We start from the raw sequence: 20,897 nt of genomic DNA, 5'->3' as shown, positions 1-20,897 counted from the left end.
AACAACAAACTTAGGAAGTTGTTCATGAATCATGAAAGACTTTAAGAAAGTTTAATCAGCAGTATTGGCGAGAGGGAGAATTGATTGCATTGCAGGAGGGGGAAACACCAGAAAAGTAAATTGAAATAAGATGTGTGGATCACTGAACTAGGAAGACTATCCATGAAGAAACAGTTTTTTTTTATAATAAATTTATTTTTAATTGGAGTTCAATTTGCCAACATACAGAATAACACCCAGTGCTCATCCCGTCAAGTGCCCGTCACCCATTCACCCCCACCCCCTTCCCTCCTCCCCTTCCACCACCCCTAGTTCGTTTCCCAGAGTTAGGAGTCTTTATGTTCTGTCTCCCTTTCTGATATTTCCCACACAGATTAAAAAAAAAAAAAAGGAGGAGAAACGTGCAGAATATCTTCAATCACAGAAATGAAGTGTGAATCAAGAATATAGTGGGTAAAAAAAAAAAAAGAATATAGTGGGTTTCTCGCCTCTGCTTAGATGTAGAGTGTGAAAGAGCATCACTACAAATTTACAAGAAAAAAATTGGATAACCTAAAAATTCACAACTTTTCTTGAACCCCTACAAGGGTGAAAGTTGCAGAGCAACCAACTAACCTAAAATCTAAGTAAAGACAGATACTTCCAAGGAGAGAAGGATATGAGTACTTGCTTCCCTGGGACAGACACTGAGTGACATACAAGCAAGTAAGAAAAATTCACTAAAATTTCTTTTTTAATGAATTGCCACAGGCCAAGCATTGGTTAGCATGATAGTATAGAAGACTAGAAACCACAGATACAGGGAAATTAGCAATTTACAGAAACTTCTTCAGTGGACTTCATTGAGTGTTTACAAAGAAAGATTTGGGCTGGTACAAGACAGGAGAAAGCTTCTACCCTGGAGCATGCAGGGGAGGGGATAGCAGTGGATATGAACAAGTCATTAAGTGCCACCCAGGATCCTTTTTCCTGCTCCCTCCTATAGAACAAAAGCTTTAAACCTCTGTGGCTAGAGCAGCAAACTCTACTGCCTTCAGGGCACCAGTAAAGAGCCAGTATAGCTGGGGGAAGGTAGGCGATAATACCCTCTACCCCTGGGACAGAGGCAGGAAAATGTACTGGGTCTAGACCTTCCCTACCACTGAGGAGGGAAGAATCATTAAAAAGATCCCAACCCCAGTACATACCAAGATTGAGGATCCAGGAAAACAAACCTCTTCACTTTCCTCCTCCCACCCCTCACCAGGTGTCTATTGTTGGGTGGAAAAAGAGAAGGTGGTAAGAGAATTTTGAAGCACAGGCTCAGTGTGGTTTTGTTAGAGTATCTCCCTCTCAGCTTTGAATATCATTCAGAGATACACCTGAATAATGCCTTATGGTATTTTGCTACCCTTAATTTGGTTGAAAGTCATATTTATTAATTGTATAATTGAACTAAAACCTCAGTGTGATTCTAGTATAACTTTTACTCAGCTAAATCTTATTTTTAAAACAGGGCAAAAATTCCATCTTGGCTCTTAGTTGATTTCATGTTGAATCTCACTCCAGTCTTGAACATAGGTTGAGGAGGTGATTTAGCTGAGTTTTAGGCCCCATGCCCACTCTTCTGTACTCAGCACTGATGGGGTGGGCATCTGCCAACTATGTTTCCTATGATCTGTTGCTAGCTGGATTTCTATTAAGTCTATGTTCTGCCAATAGGAAGACTTGTGAAAGGTCAAAAGATTGAGAGAAAGCTTTTTGTTTTGAATCCAATAGTATGGCACTTGGTGGTGGTTGTTGGAAATTGCAGTGTCTACAGCACAGGTAGGATGATTTTTGGTTCAGCAGCGTGGATGGAGGTAGTACCTATTGAGAAGTTCCAGCCATGGTCAAAGTAATTCCCATTTAGCAGATCCAGAACTGGTCATGATGGTGTATCTGGCAACTTGGCTGCAGGTGCTTAGACTCTAGTCCATAGTTATAATCAACTTTGGAATTTACATTATCCATTTAAAAAAAAAATTATTTATTTACTCATGAGACACAGAGAGAGGCAGAGACATAGGCAGAGGGAGAAGCAGGCTCTCTGCGGGGAGCCTAATGTGGGACTTGATTCTGGGACCCCAGAAGGGGGTCTGGGCTGAAGGCAGAGACTCAACCACTGAGCCACCCAGGTGCCCCTCAAGTTTTTTCTTCTGCAGTCACCTTTCCTTTCTCTTTTACAATTTCACTCCTTTAAATACCTTTATAGACAACTCCTTGCTTTTAATTCCCTCTGATTGATATTCCTACAGTGATTTCTTTATTCCTAATATATTTGGTCTTAATTCATAGACATTTAAGACTAGGAGTAGTGGAGTAGTTGGAACACAGTACTGGGACTGACTTGCCAATGAAGGCAAAGAGTTTTGTGTCTAATATATATTATCTGACAAAGAGAAGTCCTAATCACACTTATGCAAAGTTAAATTTGAAGTGAAAAGGTGAGTATTGATTTAATGGTGCCATTTTTTAGACTGTTGACCTTCCCTTATTGATCTGTCATCAGTAAAGTGGAATTAATATGGCTATTTCTTAACAAAATGAACATTTCCCCACATATTTGTGGGAATATCTGTTCACACTTGTATCTAGGCCTTTGGACATGGGAATTTAATCTCTTCCTTCTTCCTCTGTGCCTCAAAGATTAATAGATACTTCATCTGTGAAGCCTTCTTTGACATATTTCCTCAATGCTTCAAAGATTAATAGGTACTTTGTCTGCCAAACCTTCTTTGACATAGCTCTTCCTCCCTGTTGTGTGCCTATGCCATGAGCTTTCCTAGTACATGTACTTTACTGTCAGAACATTTAACTGGCTTTATGATATTTGCTTAATTGTTTTTACAAGTGAGTTCCATGAGGGCAAAAAAACCTTTTTCAACTTCCAACCATACTGCAGTGATAATTCCAATTGCTTCTTTGGATCATGGCCCATCTACCTGTTGCCAGAATAATTGTTGAGTTCTGGGATGACTCCAAATATCCATTAAGTTACACTGCCTCCTATCTCCAACAGTACAGGAAACACAAAAAGCATAAAATATGTTTCTAAACCCTAAAGAACAGACAACTGCTTGTGAAATTGAGGCATGTGGAAACTGAGAAACAGCTGTTGTGTGAGCTGTAGGAGGACTTGTGCCACAAATCATAGTCCTTCACTGACCCCAGACACTTCTGTCATGAGTAATCTTCCTGGACTTTTCCTTTTCATAGAGAGAGATGTGAATGTAGGATGCCAGGTCCCATATGGACAAACTTACCTGCAGCTTTTTCTTTATTACTTTAAATTCATAAGGTCCCCAAGAGAAGTTTATGCAAATATGCCAGAGGTATTTTGTCACAAGTGACATTTGCATGACAATCTTTCAAGTGGTAAATTTCTACTTTCACGTACAGAAGAATTACCACTAATTTGTCTTTTCCCAACTTAATACATGCTGTCACAACAGCACTTTGGTCTGGCTATGACTTACGGAAGCTTGTAACATTTGACTTTCTTTTTTTAAAATGTGGAACAATGGTTGGGAAGCTTTCTAACCATAAGGCGAGAGTGCAGAATGTCTTTCTCTTACAATCTTTATGTCTAGTGACAAGAACATTTGCCAGAAGCTGTTCCAAAAAAGCCAACTCCCACTAGATGTAGTAAAAGTATAAATATAGACTGATTTTATTTGGAAATTGACTCATGCTTTTTACATAATTGCAACTAGATGAAATTAAAGCTTTAGAGATTTGAAATTCCAATCAATCTGATCTGAAATAAATGTAAATCCTGCAATAAGTGAATAAATTGCACATTTGCAAAATGATAAATGGCAGTTATCGAATTCGACTAAGCAATATTAACCAATAAACTTGAAACATTGAGAAGGGGAAAAATTACATTTGATTGCATATCAGTAAATCCTGCGGGGGGCGGGGGGAGACGTTTTGTTAAAGGTTATGGAAATTGTACAGCAGGCATGTTAAATTATCATGGATGGGAACGTGTTCCTTACTTGGGTACTTACTCTGACTTCTTGTTCATGTCAAACTAAATTCCAGCTTAAAGTTGTAATGTACTAAATTCCATCTCCACTAAATTTATATGACAGGCTTGTCACTTCTGATGACAGTTGTCTTCAGAAATGAGCCTTTCTACCAGCTTTTGACATGTGACTGTAAAAATTTACGTGAAATTTAGATCTTAGTGCTGTGGATTTTTTTTAAACAAGCTTTTATTCACTGGATAAGTTTACTTTGACAAAAAAAAATGAACACTGAGAAATTCTTTAAATTAGAATGTTCTTCCTTGATACAAATTCTACTTGGTTCCAAATATTGCTCAATAACACAGTAGATTCATCTACAATAGTTTTACTATGCATTATCCTGGCCAAGGTTATGCTTTTGGATTGTATATTTTATGAACAAAAAGATTTGGAATTATAGCTCCCTTAGGACTAAAGGAATACATGCAAATGATAGTTCAATGTGTTTGGTTATAAGCATCCAAACAATGAGTCAGATACTCCTTCATGTAAGTCTGTTTCAGACTTTGATTGGATAAAAATGAATGAAACCCAATCCTTAAAGAATTTATAGTTTATTAGGAAAATCAGATAGGTTTGCAAATAATTTCAACTCAGGACAGAACTTTACAATCACTTAGGTGAAATACAGATGAGGCCATAGGGGAATTCAGGTGATAAAAATAAAACTTTTGGCTGAAGAATGAAGGAACTCAATTTTACAGCAGGTTGAATTCTGTGTTGGAAAGAATATGTCCAAGTCCTAACTCTCAGTACCTGTGAATGTGGCTTAATTTGGGAATTTATAGCCTTTACAGATGTAATTAAGCAAAAAAAAGAAAAAAAAATCTCTAGATTAGATAATTTTAAAGTTAACTTGGGCCCTAATCCAATGACTGGTGTCCTTATAAGAAAAAAGAAAGATTTGAGACCCAGAGACACAAGGGAGAAAACAAAGATTAAATTACGCTGCCATAAACCAAGAAAGACTGGAGTCCCAGAAACTAGAAGGGATAAATGAGAATTCTCCCTTAGAGCCTTCAGAGAGAGAGTGGCGCCCTGACAACATTTTAATTTTGTATTCTGGCCTCCAAAATTGTTAGAGACAATTTCTGTTATTTTAAGCTCTGAAGCTTAGAGTAATTTGTTATAATAGCCCTAGAAAATGAATATAATACCATCACAGAGATGACATATGAGTTGGATCATGAAGGATGGATTGTGTCTGGACATTCAGAGCCTATTACAGACCAAGATGTATGGCATCCCTTGCAGAGGGAATACTTGAGTAAAGACTTGGAATTGGGAATGTCTGAAAGAAAGAGGAAGTGAGTTTTTTTTTAACATCCTAGAATAATAAATGAATGATGTGGGGAAGTAGAAGAGAGCAAAAGAAAATGGAGATGGAAGTATGGGAAGAAAAAGAAAAAGAATTGTGAAAGGAACAGAAAGGTTGAAACTCAGGATAGGGACACCTGGGTTGCTCAGTGGTTGAGTGTCTGCCTTTGGCTTAGGTCATGATGCCGGGGTCCTGGGATTGAGTCCTATATGGGGCTCCCTGCTCCACGGGGAGCCTGCTTCTTCCTCTGCCTATGTCTCTGACCTTCTCTCTCTGTGTCATAAATAAATAAATAAATAAATAAATAAATAAATAAATAAATAAATTTATATCTTAAATAAAAGAAAGGAAAAGAAAAGAAACAAAACCCAGCATGGAAGCCATTGGAGAAGAAATGCACCAGAATAATGAAAAATACTCTATTGGCTGAGGAGCATGAGACCTAGAGAATGCGATTCCTCATCACTCGTGTCCCTCTGAAGCACAGACATGAGAGGGAGAATATTTTTGATAGGGAACAGCCAACCACTCCATTTGCATGCAAGCGTACTCTAATAACATAAGAAATAGATTAATCTTGTTTTAAGTTTTTATGCAATTTTAAAATCAGAAAGTGTGATGCCTCCAGTTTTATTCTTCTTGCTCAAGATTGCTTTCATTATTTGAGGTTTTGTGGTACAATATGAATTTCAGGATTGTTTATTCCATTTCTTAAAAGAATGCCATTGAGATTTTGATAGAGATTGCATTTACTCCTTAGATCGTTTTAAGTAATATGGAGATTGTATAATATTAATTCTTCTAATTCATGAACACAAAATGTCTTTCCTTTTATCTGTATCTTCTTTAATTTCTTCTATCAATGTTTTATCATTTTCAGTGTACAGTCTTCTACCTATTTGGTTACATTTACTCCTAAGTATTTTATTATTTTCGTTGTTATTGTAAATGTGATTCTTAATTTCCTTTTATTTATTTTTTTAAGATTTTATTTATTTATTCATGAGACACAGAGAGAGAGAATGAGGCAAAGATACAGGCAGAGGGAGAAGCAGGCTCCATGCAGGGAGCCTGAGGTGGGATTAGGGGCGCTAAACCGCTGAGCCACCCGGGTTGCCCTTAACTTCCTTTTCAAGTAGTTTGTTGTTTATGTACAGAAATGTTTGTCAACAGATAATTCAATCTTAAAAAATAAGAAAATTGTACCTTTTCAACAACATGAATGAACCTGGAAGTCCTTATGCTAAGTGAAATAAGCCAGACAAAGAAAGACAAACTGCATGATCTCATTTATATATGAAATCTAAAATAGTCCAAATGATAGAGGCAGAGAGTAGAATGGTGGTTGCCAGGTGCTGGGGGAAGGGGATCTGGAAAGCTATTGATTAGAAAGTACAAAGTTTTGGGATGCCTGGGTGGCTCAGGGGTTAAGTGTCTGCCTTTAGCTCAGGGCGTGATCCTGGAGTCCCTGGATTGAGTCCCTGGATCGAGTCTCATATTGGGCTCTCTGCATGTAGCCTGCTTCTCCCTCTGCCTGTGTCTCTGCCTCTCTCTCTCTCTCTCTCTCTCTCTCTCTCTGTGTGTGTCTCTCATGAATAAATAAATAAAATCTTAAAAAAATTAATTAATAAAAAGTACAAAGTTTCAACTACTCAAGATCAATAAGTTTTGGCGATCTAAGGTACAGTAATATGACCATAATTAAGAATATCATATTGTATATTTGAAATTTGCTAAAAGGATAGATCTTTAGTGTTCTCACCATACACACACACAGACACACAAGGAGATGATAACTATGTGTGGTGATGGATATGTTAATTTGCTTGATTATGGTGGTATTTTACAACGTATAAGAAAACATCAAATTGTATGCCTTAAACATATACAATTTTTTATTTGTCAATTATACCTCAATAAAAGCTGAAAAATATGTCTTTACATAATTTAAAAGGTTTTGTACATAAACTGTTTTTCCAATAATTAGTTTCCTGATCAATTTCCTTTCTGTTTAGGATTTACTACTCTATGCTTTCTTCTGTGCTAACCTCAATCCACTTACCTTTCTTATCTTATGTGGGTTTGTTTGAATTGTTTCATATCTTCCAAGAGAGAAAAATGTATTACTTTACTTTCTTATCTTTCCACTGATATTCCTTCAGAGATAAACATTTTTTTTATTTCAAACAGTTTTTTATAAGACTTTTTAAAAGTAAAATCAGACATTTTGAATTATGGATTAAGCAATAATTGAGAAACATGTGACACTATTCAATGATAAGTCTCTTTGCCTCACTACTTTGATTTTTAAGCATAGAATATTGAAGATTGGAAAACACTTTTATATACATTATCTTATTTGCTCATTTGCTCTTTATAATAGTGAGCAATGGTATGTATACTAATAAGCTGCTTTATTTTTTGTTAAAGTCCTGATTTATAGTACATGACAATTTCTGTGGCATAGACATTCCAACCATGGCCAATTTCAACCTACCAATGATTTAGAAGTGGGCTTGTAAAATTCATGAATATTTACCGGTCAGCTCTTGCAGTCAATCAGCTTCAGCACATTACTGAATATTGGGATTTATATGCCCATTTTATCAAAGAAAAACAGGAGCCAAGACAGACTGAGGAACTTTCTCAAAATCACACAGCTAGCATGGAGCTCAAGCTGTCCCATTCTGTGCAATAAATTTTTTATACCATGACTCCCTTTATTCCAAACAATAGCAAGTTTTCATCAAAATTGCCTTATTGTAGATCTCTTGCCTATTCATAAAATAATTTGAAGTATATACAGATTAAAATATATCTTTAAAAAAATAGGGATCCCTGGGTGGCGCAGCGGTTTGGCGCCTGCCTTTGGCCCAGGGCGTGATCCTGGAGACCTGGGATTGAATCCCACATCGGGCTCCCAGTGCGTGGAGCCTGCTTCTCCCTCTGCCTATGTCTCTGCCTCTCTCTCTCTCTCTCTCTCTCTGTGACTATCATAAATAAATAAAAATTAAAAAAAAAATAAAATAAAAAAAATAAAAGGCATCTATAGACAAAACTAAATGATTATATTAAAATGAAGCAAGGCAGTCAACAGCAAAAAGTATGGATATTTATTTACACCAACATTTTTTTTCTTGCAGAAATTTGTCATGAGGTCTATTGTTTGGAGAACATTTAATGAGAGCAAAGTGTAGCCCTCTAGTTATGATTTTATAAAATATGCAAACTAAATGTTTTCTCATAGGTGTTCAAAGGCAAAACATCTAATATTTACACAAAACTTATGGAGGCAGTTGTGTAAAGATTGAGATATAGGAGATTAATAGAAAAAAAAAAAACAACTGCGAGAAGTAAGCCTTCTCTTAGACTGACCTCAAATAAGACATTTTTAAAGGCAACTTTTATTCAAAACAAATTGATAATCTACTTTTTTATAGGTCTATGAGGCCACTAATCTATATTTCTCAATAAAATGATAGGGAAAAGCTTCAGCATAAGACATAAAAGGCAGAGGCTGTTTCATATTTGGAAAGTTGAACAGCAGGAATATATGTTCAGAAGATGATCAGAGTACTTTAGCTGAGAAATAAGTTACAGATTTTGTCATAAGGAAAGACTATTATTTTCCAAAATAAGCCTGAAATTTTCTCCTTCCTACCCACCTCCCCAAACAAATCATCGTTCGATTTGTCATTCATTTATTTATGCGTTCATTCAACAAATAACAACATGACCACTATAGTATGAGGTATCCTGTTGGCAACTGATGATAAAGTTTGCTGTCTAATCACAACATCCTTGTAAGAAAGAAATATTTTCTACTCGAAAGAGCAATACATCATTTTAAAAATTGTGGGCATTACTTATCTGATTGGATTACAATTTAAATAAATATTTCAAATCAATGTTTACCAAATAAATTTAGAACAGAATTTAAAACTAGGGCTGCTTCTTCTGCTGCTCTCCTTCTCATTTGGTCATTCCCATCACCCCAGCTCTCCAAGAGGAGAACAATGTTCTACACCATCTACCAGACACCAGGTACTGCGAGTCTGTCAGGTTAGATATTTTGGCCCCTACCACTCTCAGAAATCAAAACAGAAATGAGAAAACCTCTTTGGCCATGTGGTTAGTCTGTCTGGCTTTTCTCTCTGGAGCCACACTAACAAGGTCAGTTTCCTCCATCAGTCACCTCATCTTAAGAATGTCAAACTTAATACTTGTTGCCTAGGAGCTGGAATGCTTTGCACTCAAGCCTGCCTGAACTGTGACTGCCTCTACTTGAGGTGCTCATTCTCTTTTGTAATTAAAATTGGTCTTTGGGTGTGCTATTGAGTCCCTTGTTGCTTCGGGTTCCAGCTGTGCTACTTTTGATTAATAACACGTCCAGATTGTATGATGATAACCTGCTGTGATCAGGATTACTGTGTAAGTGCACAGAAACTGATAGAAAATTAATCAACTAATTGCATAACACCTAAAAAAATTAATTGCGGCTTTGCTTTTAAAAAAATAGAAAGATCAAATGTGTACAGAATCATTATAAGTAATATCAAAGAAAACCAAATTAACTCAGTTCATTTAAACAATCATAATAGGATCCAGTGCTTTATAAAATCAGTGGTACACATAAAACACTTTTTAAATGGCGGTTCTAATGACCTACAACCAATTAGGAGAAGGCAATATGCCTACTCTAAGCACAAACTGCCATTATGTAGAGTTATCAGTACAAGGATAGAGACTAGGGAATATTTTTATGTGCTGAATCTTCAGCGTGAAATAATATATTTATTTGACACTGTTTTTTTTAGAAAGGTTTTTATCTAGAAGGACACAATAGCTAGTTGTTAAAAATATGACTCTGAAAATAAAATGCCAGGATTTTACTGCTGTGGCACAAAGTTGTGTAACTTTGGGCAAGTTATTGTAATGTTTCTATGCCTCAGGGTTTTTTTTTTTTTTTTAATCTTAAAATGTGGATATGTAAAGACCACGCTTCATGGATTATGTGAGGACTAAATGAGTTGATTCTTATAAATTACTTAGAGCACTATTCATCATGTTCTAGGGAAAAACTAAGTGTTAGCTCTTATCTGAGGGCTGTTCTCAGGGCCAGTTTCACAGGTGTGTGAACTGTACCCATGCTCTGAAGGACCATGCTTAGTTTAATGCTCCACTATTGCTGCCTTAAAATTCTTAATACTATTTAAACAAAGAGCCCCACATTTTCATTTTGCCTCACTGCCCAAATCCTAGTTCCTACCTTAGGATCTGGATAATTATCAAAGTGAGCTTACTCCCTGACACCAATTTTTTTATTCTTTCCTATCACTAACTTCTCACTTCTAGAATCCAAGGAAGAAGGACTATTAAATGAACTTTTGCATATTATAGAATGATACATACATAAGGCCAATTTCATTGTGCCCCCTCCATCATATTTTCTTTTCCTACAGTTAGGCATAACACAAGCTATTCTGGTAGACACATATGATTGCACAACTTTGCTTTATCTCACCTAAAAGAAAAGAACATTCACGGCAAAAGAGCATTTTTAACATAAGTTGTATGAGAAGCAGATGTATTTTTCACATTTTACTTAAACTAAGAAATAGGTTTCAATGTTAACCAATCTTTATGTCTGGAAGATCTAAATATGGTTCCAATATTGTTCTAGTTTTGTGGTATTATTATAATGCATTGGTGAATACTGAGTCATGATGGCAATAGATGACCAATGTTCTTCCCATGCCATTCATATTATTTGTGTATGTGTGGTGTATGTGTAAGAGGTGTTGAAGTATATGTATATGAGAGGGAGTATGGGAGAAAGGCACAACTGAATTACCAAAAAAAAAGAAAAGGAGAAGGAAGAAGAAGAAGAAGAAGAAGAAGAAGAAGAAGAAGAAGAAGAAGGAGAAGAAGAAAGACCATTAGCTGATCATCCTCTAAATTTGGAATGTTCATTTTAAGGCACAAGCATTCAATATGAGATGTTTGTTGTCAAGCCATCTGGAGTGATATTGTCATTATACATGGCTAATTGTTAAACCTTTCTGTCCATATATATGCATCAGGGATATAAAATATCATGAATCAATTTTCATCAAAATAAACTCATGTAAAATACTGACAAATTTTAATCAATTATCTATAAGAAAACAGTAAGAAATTAAATTATAAAATACAAATAAGAGGAAAAGAGGAAAAACTCTCCATCACAATATAATTGAATAAAAGTCTTGGCTTAAGAGTGACTATAACTTATCAACCACTGTATTCTGTGCAGAGACCCTCTTATTATGTTCCTGTGTTGTTGGCATTATTGTAGCTCTCAAACATTAACGACATTCCAGGCACTGTGCTATAAATAGATAAATGATTGATAGATTAGATAGATAGATAGATAGATAGATAGATAGATAGATAGATAGAATTCATTTGCCTTAACAGAATACTACAAACTGGGTGGCTTTAAGAACAAAACTTTATTGCCTCACAGTTCTGGAAGCTACAAGTCTATAATCAAGGTTTAACAGGATTGGTTCCTTCTGAGGGCTATGACAAGAGAATCTATTCCAGGCCTCTCTCTTTGGCTTATAGATGGCAGTCTTCTTGTGCCTTTTCTCACTGTCTTTTCTCTATGCAGGTCTAAGTTGGTTTTTCTGTTTGTAATGCAAGTTCCTGACTTAAGCTTTGATTTTTGAGACATCCACTGCAAAGATGGCTATCTCCAATAAACATACTGCCAGACATACATTAGAGAAAGAACCAGGCTGCCCCTGCTCCCAGACTCCTTTATCTTAGAGATCTTGGTTGATTTTGAGAACTGTCCATGCACTTTAAATTCCTGCTTTTAGTATTAGATTCACCAATAAAGAGTGAGCTCACTTCTAAGTGTCCTCCCTTGACCATAATAAAAGCAGAACCCCAGGCTTGTGCTCTCTCTCTCTCTCTCTCTCTCTTTTCCTACCCCAGACCTCATTGTATAACCCCAGGTGAGTCATGTAATTTCCAGGAATTATAAATAATAAACTTTTCTTTTTTAAAAGTGTTCTGATGGTTATTGCTGAGGATGTCTTATAGTCATAATAAGAACCACAAAGGCCAATCCAGCCATAACATTGGTAAAAAATAGGCTGAGACTGGCACAAAACAATGCCTGTGTCCAAATTTCCCCATTTTATGAGGATATTAGTCATATCGGTTGAGGGCCCCACAATACTCCATCAGGACCTCTTCTTAACTAATTACATCTGCAAACATATTTCCAAACAGGGTTGCATTCTGAGGTCCCAGGGGTTAGGATTTCAAAGTATTAATTGTGGGGACACAATTAAACTGAAAGGAAAAAGGAAGGAAGGAAGGAAGGAAGGAAGGAAGGAAGGAAGGAAGGAAGGAAGGAAGGAAGGAAGGGGCAGTCAGGGAAAGGTTAATACCATATGATTTCACTTATATGTGGAATTTAAGAAACAAAAGAACAAACAAATAAACAAAAACCCAGAATCTCAAATATAGAAAACAAGCTTGTGGTTGCCAGAGAGGAGGTGGGTAGGAGATGGGTAAAATAAAGGGGATTAATAGAACACTTATTTTGATGAGCACTGAGAAATGTATAGAATTGTTGAATCATTATCTTGTACACCTGAAACTAATATAACACTATGTTAATTATACTTCAATTAAAAATAAATAAATAAAAAGAAAAAAGATACAATTTTTGCTTAGAAAGACTTTATCTGATAAGCAAAACTCAAACCTGAACTTTGTGTAATGACAAAGATGTGATCAAAGTAGTGCAGGGGTATGAAAGACTGAGCAATAGATTGTTCTTTCCGGAAGATGTAGAAAAGCATTGTTCACTGGAAAAGTGACATGTGAGGTGGGTCTTAGAGAATGAGTAGGAGTTTGTCCACAGGAGAATGCAGGGAAGAACGTTCTAGGCAAGCCTGGAGCATGAGCATACCCATCAAACCATGAGGGTATATCCCATGGATAAGGCTTAATTACGATGGCTTTTGTTGATTAAGTGGTTAATATGAAAGAACTGTGATGGAATGTCACTCTCTCTTCTGAGGCCACCTCCCCAGACTCCAAAGCACAAAGCCACGATGAAACAAGTCCCCTTTGGAAAATATGCTCTCTAACCCCAAATAAGAAACGGTGATCATTCTATAAATCAGATTATCAATTATTAGTTTTGAATTAGTTTTCTCTGCTTTCTATGTGATGTTTTCACCTCAGAGAAGTCTAACCATGATCTCTGTTAAGTCTACAATTCTGTGAAGATTTTCTTGAATTTATTGTCAGATAATCTTGGTGTGAAATCTTCAGCATATAAACATGTGGCAATCTTTTTAAGATTGTAAATATCAAGAGGGCACTATCTCATATTACATAGTGGATGTTGTTGGTGTCACACTAAAATACCTTTCATAAAACCCAGGGCCAAGTAAATGATGGCTCATAGCTGCCCCAAGTCCCCTTCCAGTAAATCATGCAAAAGGAACCTTCTACACCCACATAAAGCTGACCTCAGTCTGACTGACTGGCACGGAGGTTCAAACAGCATCCTCCTTGCTTCAAGGTGGGGCAAAGTCTATGCTACAAGTGGTGCTCTAGGGCTTCCCTATGATCAGAACAAAACTAAACTCTTTCAAAACTACTTCCTGTCTTAATTTTCTTTCTCTGTTCTATCCTCATACCTCATTTCTTTCCCCTAAGAACAATTGAACAAGAATCCCTGTCTCAGCTTCTGTTCCTAGACAATAACTGGGCATATGTATGTTTTGGGGGGAAATTTTTTTTCAAGATTTTATTTATTTATTCATGAGAGACACAGAGAGAGAGAGAGAGAGAGAGAGAGGCAGAGACACAGACAGAGGGAGAAGCAGGCTCCATGCAGGGAGCCCAACGTGGCACTTGATCCCAGGACTCCAGGATCGTGCCCTGGGCTGGAGGCAGGCACTAAACTGCTGAGCCACCCAGGCATCCCCTTTGGGAAATATTTATTGAACTGAAATTCAAAGCATAGCAATTATCAAAGTTACTAGTCTTAACAAAAATCCATCTATACAAATAAGCATATATACTTTTTTATGGTTCTATGATTATTTTATAAATAATCAGTTTGCATTAAAATTAACTGTGGTTAATGATCTTCCCACCCTTAATTGAAATAATTTGTCTAAACACAATGAGTAAAGTAATTCCTCTTTTTTTTCCCCAACAAAATAGTGTACTATACATTGCCAGGAAGCAGAAAGTTTGATGCATGCTTAAGCATTCTCTTTCTATCTCCTAGAACATTTACTTTGTACTGATGGTTTAGTACCTTAATTTATAATAAAATGAATTAAATTCATTTTTTTATATAAAAAATAATCACTATAATCAATTGAAACAACAAAAAGAGATATAAAACACAATTGGATTCTGTGCAAATCTTATTAATTTTCAGCAAATGAAATAGAGCTCAATTTTATTATTAGACTTTATTATGGAAAAGATATCAAAAGAATAACACATTCTAAAATTTAATCATACCAAATCCTCAGCAATTTTTGAAAAAGAAAATAATAAAAACAGCCTTGAAAAGTCAAGATTGATTTCTTTAATATGACTACCCATTGTTTAATTACATTCCTGGATGAAAGTTATTAGTACAATATCAGTATCATGTTGAGCAATTTTTATTGTACAGAACTATGTCAAGGACAAAAGTAGGGAAGGTGATGAAGAACTGTTCTTTTTTCTCTCTGAACATTCTCTCAGTACTTAATCTGAATATGATATTTAGCACTTATATGTATATGGATTATGAATATCAATCTTTGTGTAAGTGAATAAGATAAAAAGTTCTTCACACACACTTCAAGTTCCCTCACACCAGAGACTTTTCATATGCCTCTTGGTCCTTCATTCTTGATTTTGTGTACAAACAGGGTAAGTAATTGAGCAATCTTGTTTTAAATGCTTACACTCCATGAACTTCCACATTCTCATCTGTAAAATGGACATGATATAAGCCATGTGTCTATCCAGAGTTATTGTGTGGGTGGTATACATAAAAACTCATTTTGAATTCTAAAATAAAAGACAAATGAGTTACTACTCCCATTATTTGCTCTTCTCCATTAACATTGTCAGATAGCCTCTCTTTTTAATCTGGAAAAATATTTATATTTTATTGGATTCTCCCTTTTTTTGTTGCTTACAGAATCCAGGCCAGAGTCTTTTCATTGAGCTTCCTAAAGAAGCATGTGGTTTTTGGAGCCAGTACATAATTTATATTATGGTGTCCAAATCACTATGACTTTTTCATTTTAACTCCAAGAAAAAAAAAATGGAGGTATTCAACCTCAAAACTTCAATAATCTCTGAAGATTTTACTCAAATGCTAACATCATCAGAACACACGTGTGTGGGTGACTTTACAAGTTGATTTACCAAAAGACCAGATTTATTATATACTCTCTAACACATTAGTTAATACCATGAAAGTGACCTATGTTTGGATAATTTCAATCTTGATCACGTTGTATAGAAGCACAATAGAAACATTAGAGTGAATATCACGACTGATTTCTCATATCCTAGAAAATCCTTTTAAATCAAGTCAACATGAATAAGGTATGACTGTAAAATGAAGCTTCATTTTTTTCCTGAACCTAACAGAATTTATACCACTAAATGAGTATCATTCTACTTATTAAAGTTTGTGATCATATTTTCTTAATTATATAAGACAACAGCTTTAACATTATTATTAATATTTTACCTTTTGTTCTAGATATAACTTCAATGATGGTGAGATTTGCTCAAATCATTTTAAAAATTCACCTGCTAGAACTGCCTTTTTTTTTTTAAGTGCTGCTCCATTATTACATCAGACATTTTCGCATTCTTAAAAACACAAAAAAAATGCATGTGTTTGCCTTAACATAAAGCTAATACCCATATAACACAATTTCATGAACTCACAGATTTTCACCAGCAAAATGATAATATAATATAAATTAAGAAGTAAGATGTTACCAACCCTTCCCAAGATCCTGCATGTGCTTGTTCAAGATCTGAAGATCCTGCAATCCCCTTAAAGGCAACTACTCTCTAGAATGTTGTGATAATTGATTCCTTGCCTTTAAATAGTTGCTAGGTGGAAGCTAGATATGACAGTGGCCTGAAGCAGAGTCCAAAATTCTTTAGGGAGGAATGAAAAACTAGGCAGTTAGACAAGAACGGGAGGCAATGACAGTGATAAATATGTTACATATTAGAAGCCTGGGGGTGAGGGGTATGCAGGGCTCAACCTCCTGACCTTGTGGCTTCCAAAATCCTGGAAGAGCCACAAGTGCAGAGGATGCACTCTGCTCTTCCACCTCTGCCGCAGGGTAGCCCCTAGAGTCATTATAATGCATTTCCATTAGGATTATAGCCGGCAACCCATGGAAAAAGGCTGCCATGATGGTTCTGATATAGGTCTTATAGGGTCAACAAGTCCCCCTCCCAATCTGTGGGAGGAGTCCCCCAAAGGATTCAAAGGATTCACCATTAGAGACCACCCAATGGACCCCCAGTCCATAAAGACCCAACAAATATCCAATCCCAAAACAACCTCAGGTCAGTTCCACCTCACAGAACTTTCCCACTGTCCCACCTTAAGTGTTTACACTGCTTTGTGCTTGCTACTTCCCTCCTGGCTGTCTTTATTTGAGCTCAGATCCTCACTGTACATCTTTTCATGGGAAATTCAAGAACCGACACTTGGATTCACACACGCAGACTCTCCCACTGGTAACAGTTTCACCATCCATGTATTCATCTCAAAGCAAGATGATTTATTTTAAAACCTGTAAATTGAACATGTATCATGTATACTCTTGAGTTTTGATTCCTTGTCTCATCTTAATATTTGTGAGATTTATCTTTGTGTTACAGTTTTGTTTTGGTTTTCTCATTTTCATTGAAGTGTAACCGCACCACAATTTGTTTATTCATTTTAGTGTTAATGGACATTTGGATTATTCCCAGTATTTAGCCTGCAATGCTTCTATAAACATTATGTTTATAGCTTGGTACACATATGCAAGAGTTTCTTCAGGGTATATATGTAGGAGTTGTAATTGCTGGTATCATAGAAAATGTATTTCTTTAATTTTACTAGAGAAGGACAAACTGGTTTCTAAATTGGTTGTTCCAATATATAAAACCATTAGCACATTGCTTCCCACCAGAATTCAAAATAGTCATTGCAATTAACACTTGCAATTGTCATTGCAACTTTTTCATTGTTGTCAATCTGTTGTATGTGGAATATCATCTCATTGTATTCTTAATTTATACAAACCCAAGGCATTCATAAGATATGAAATCAAATAGGGGATACCTCCCCTCAGTGTAAAATCCACACCTAGATACATCTTTTGTACCTATTGCTTTGTGCCATAGAAGTAGCTAGAGCAGACACCCTTGCCTTGTTCCCCATCTTAAAGGGAAGGAACTTATTTTTTCACCATTAAGTATAATGCTAACTGTGTTTTTTTGTTTGCTTGTTATGATTTGGTTTTGGTTTAATTTCTGACATATAACCTTTATCAGGTTGTAGAAGTTCCCTACTATTCCTAGTTTGGTCAGAGTTTTTATTGGAAAAGGGTGGTGAGGTTTGTCAAATACTTGTGTTGTATCTAATGACTGAATCATGTGGTTTTTGTTCTTTAATCTATTAAAGTAGTCATTTCATTAATTGATTTTTATATACTAAAGCAATCTTGCATTTCTGGGATAAATCCCAGTGTTTAATTCTTTTCTGGATTTGATTTGCTAGCATTTTGTTAAGGATATTTGCACCTATGATCATGAGAGATATAAGTATTGCTTTATAGTTTTATTTTCTTATATTGTCTTTGGCTTTGTTACTGGCATTATAAATGGAGGTGAAAAATCACTCCCCCCCCCCCCACATAACATTCTTTTCTGAAAGAGTTTCATAAAGGAATGAATGGTGTTGGTTCTTCAAATGTTTTCTAGAATTTACCATAAATGTCAACTGGTCTGGGCTTTCTTTAGGGGAAGAATTTAAATTTTAATTCCTTTACTCATTTTATATCTATTCAGATTCTCTATTTTTTTCTTTAGTCAATTTTGACAATTTGCTTCTTTCTAGAATTTTTCCATTTTACTTGAACTGTTTATTTTGTTGATTTTAAATTGTTTATAATACATCCTTATAATCCTTTTCATTTCAATAGAGTCTAGTACTGTTTCCTCTTTCACTTTAATTTGGTATTTTGTGACTGCTTTCTTTTTTATTTGTCAGTATGATTAAAGGTTTATCATTTTTGTTGATCTTTCCGAGAAATTAACTCTAAATTTTATTGATTTTCTATAGTTTTCTATTTTCTCTTTCATCAATTTCTTCTGTAATCATTACTATTTCATTCTTCCTTCTTACTTTGGATTTTTTTTTCTCCTTTTTTCTGGTTTCTTAATATGGAAGTTTAGGTTATTGATTGGAGACTACTTATTTTCTGATATTGGTGTTGAAATCTATAAATTTCCCTCTAATTAATATTCTAGTCACATCCCATAAATTTTTATATGTTGTGTTTTCACCTTCATTGAGTTCAAATTATTTTCCAATTTCCCATCTCTTTTCTTCTTTAACTCATCTAGTGGTATTTCTTGTCTGAAAGTCTATTTTGTCAGGTATTAAAATAGCCACTCCAGCTCTTTCAGTTACTGTTTACAGGATATATATTTTTTTGCATTCTTTTACTTTCAATCTATTTAAGTCTTTGCATTTAGGGTGTGTGTCTTATGGGCTTCGTAGAGTTGGATGTTGCTTTTTATATCCATTTTGACAATCTCTGTTGGGTTATTGAAAAAATTTATATTTAATATAATTATTAATATAGTCAGCTTCATATTTGCCACTTTATTATATATTTTCTATATGAATTCAGTCTTTCCTCATCCTCTTTCTTTCCTCCATTCTTTGGTGTTAAATATTCTTTAGTGTACCATTTAAATTCACTTTTTTAAAACTATATTTTATGAGTTATCTTCTAAGTGTTTGTTAATTCCAGGGATTACCCTATGAATCTTAACTGTCACAATCTACTTCAAATTAATTCTAGTTAGTTTCAGCAAAATTTAGGACTTTGCTTCAATATAGCTTTCTCTTCCATTCTTGAGCTATTACTATTGTAGATGTTACATTTATATGTATATTATAAACCTAAGAATACAATTTTATAATTATGGCTTTAAACAATCTTCTGTCTTTTAAGGAGCTTAAGAGATAATGCAAAATATCTTATAGAGTCTTTTATGTTAGCATACATAGTTACCATGCCTGGTGTTCTTCATTTCTTCCTCTGGAATTCAGTTACCATCTGGAATTGTTTCTTATCAGCCTGAAGGATTTCCTTTAGTATTTCCTATAAGGCAAGTCTACTGGCCATACATTTTTTCAGATTTGTTTTGTTTTGTTTTGTTTTGTTTCAAATAGGCTCCACACTGGAATGTGAAGGGTTTGAATTCATGATCCTGAGATCAAGATCTGAGCTGAGATTGAGTCAGACACTTAACCGAGCTATGCAACTCCCCCAGATTTTTCAATCTTTATTTGAGGTTCTAAGTATTTTTTAAAATCTGTAGCTTAGTGTCCTTCATCTATATTGAGAAAATTTTCAATCACTGCAATTGTATGTTTATGCCTTTTGTACTTACTCACTAAAACAGCATTTTAAAAACATGCAATGTAATATATATGGCTGGTCAACGTATTCTTCTCCAGGTTTTGGCAACATAGTTTTAGGTACTATGTTGGAAATTTCTGGCCCAATTAAGGAAAAATATATGGTGTATAATATAGTTCTTTATCCCATGTGGTAAACTGAGCTACTACACACAGATTTTAAAAAATATAGCACACTAAAAATCTCAAACTAGAGAAGAGCATATATCCTTGGAGAGCTGAAAAAACCCTCTAATCTGAAAATTTTATGTAAAGAGAGAAATATTAAATAAAGATATAATATAATAAGGATGGGATATGATATATGACATGATAAACACAAACTCTTTAAATATTTTTAAACAGGGGCAGCGGGGCTTTATTTTTGACATTGTTTACATAACTTCAAAATGCAAATCTATCATTTTATGTTTCATAAAATCCATCATCAAACAGCTTTTTTCTATCCTTTCCTTGGTCTCACTAATAAAAAATGCTTTGTTAAAGGCCTGGTTCCACAGCTTTTTAGTAAGCAGAATTCCCAATGACCTTTACTGTTGGCTGCATAGACATTCATCTCTATAAAGCTCACAGGGCCAAGTGCACCAATATTCATTAGGGAAATTACTTCCAGTGCAGAGAGGTCAGCAAAATTTTAATGAACATTTAGATGCATCATGATTCTAAGTCACAAAGGAAGATAATCAAAAGTCTGGTTTTAAAGAACAGTCCAGCAAATTATTTTATGCTTTCTTGAACCTGGCCTAATTGACCTATT

At 35.2% G+C, this 20,897-nt stretch overlaps 1 long non-coding RNA gene across 6 annotated transcripts in view; it reads right to left on the bottom strand.

The window, feature by feature from the left end:
* LOC112653728 (uncharacterized) overlaps nucleotides 1-16,269 on the bottom strand; it is a 72,955-nt gene extending 56,686 nt beyond the window's left edge. For all 6 annotated transcript variants that reach the window (XR_007409966.1, XR_003132451.3, XR_003132452.3 and 3 more), the window contains exon 1: nucleotides 16,160-16,269. This is a non-coding gene — a long non-coding RNA (uncharacterized LOC112653728). The remainder of the gene's footprint in view (nucleotides 1-16,159) is intronic.
* Between the last annotated feature and the right edge of the window lie 4,628 nt (nucleotides 16,270-20,897).

This window comes from Canis lupus, chromosome 3 (genome assembly GCF_003254725.2).
Source record: "Canis lupus dingo isolate Sandy chromosome 3, ASM325472v2, whole genome shotgun sequence".
In the NCBI taxonomy this organism is placed as follows: Eukaryota; Metazoa; Chordata; class Mammalia; order Carnivora; family Canidae; genus Canis; species Canis lupus.
The sequence above is the reverse complement of the archived record's forward strand: the minus strand, read 5'-3'. Positions and strand labels throughout refer to the sequence as shown.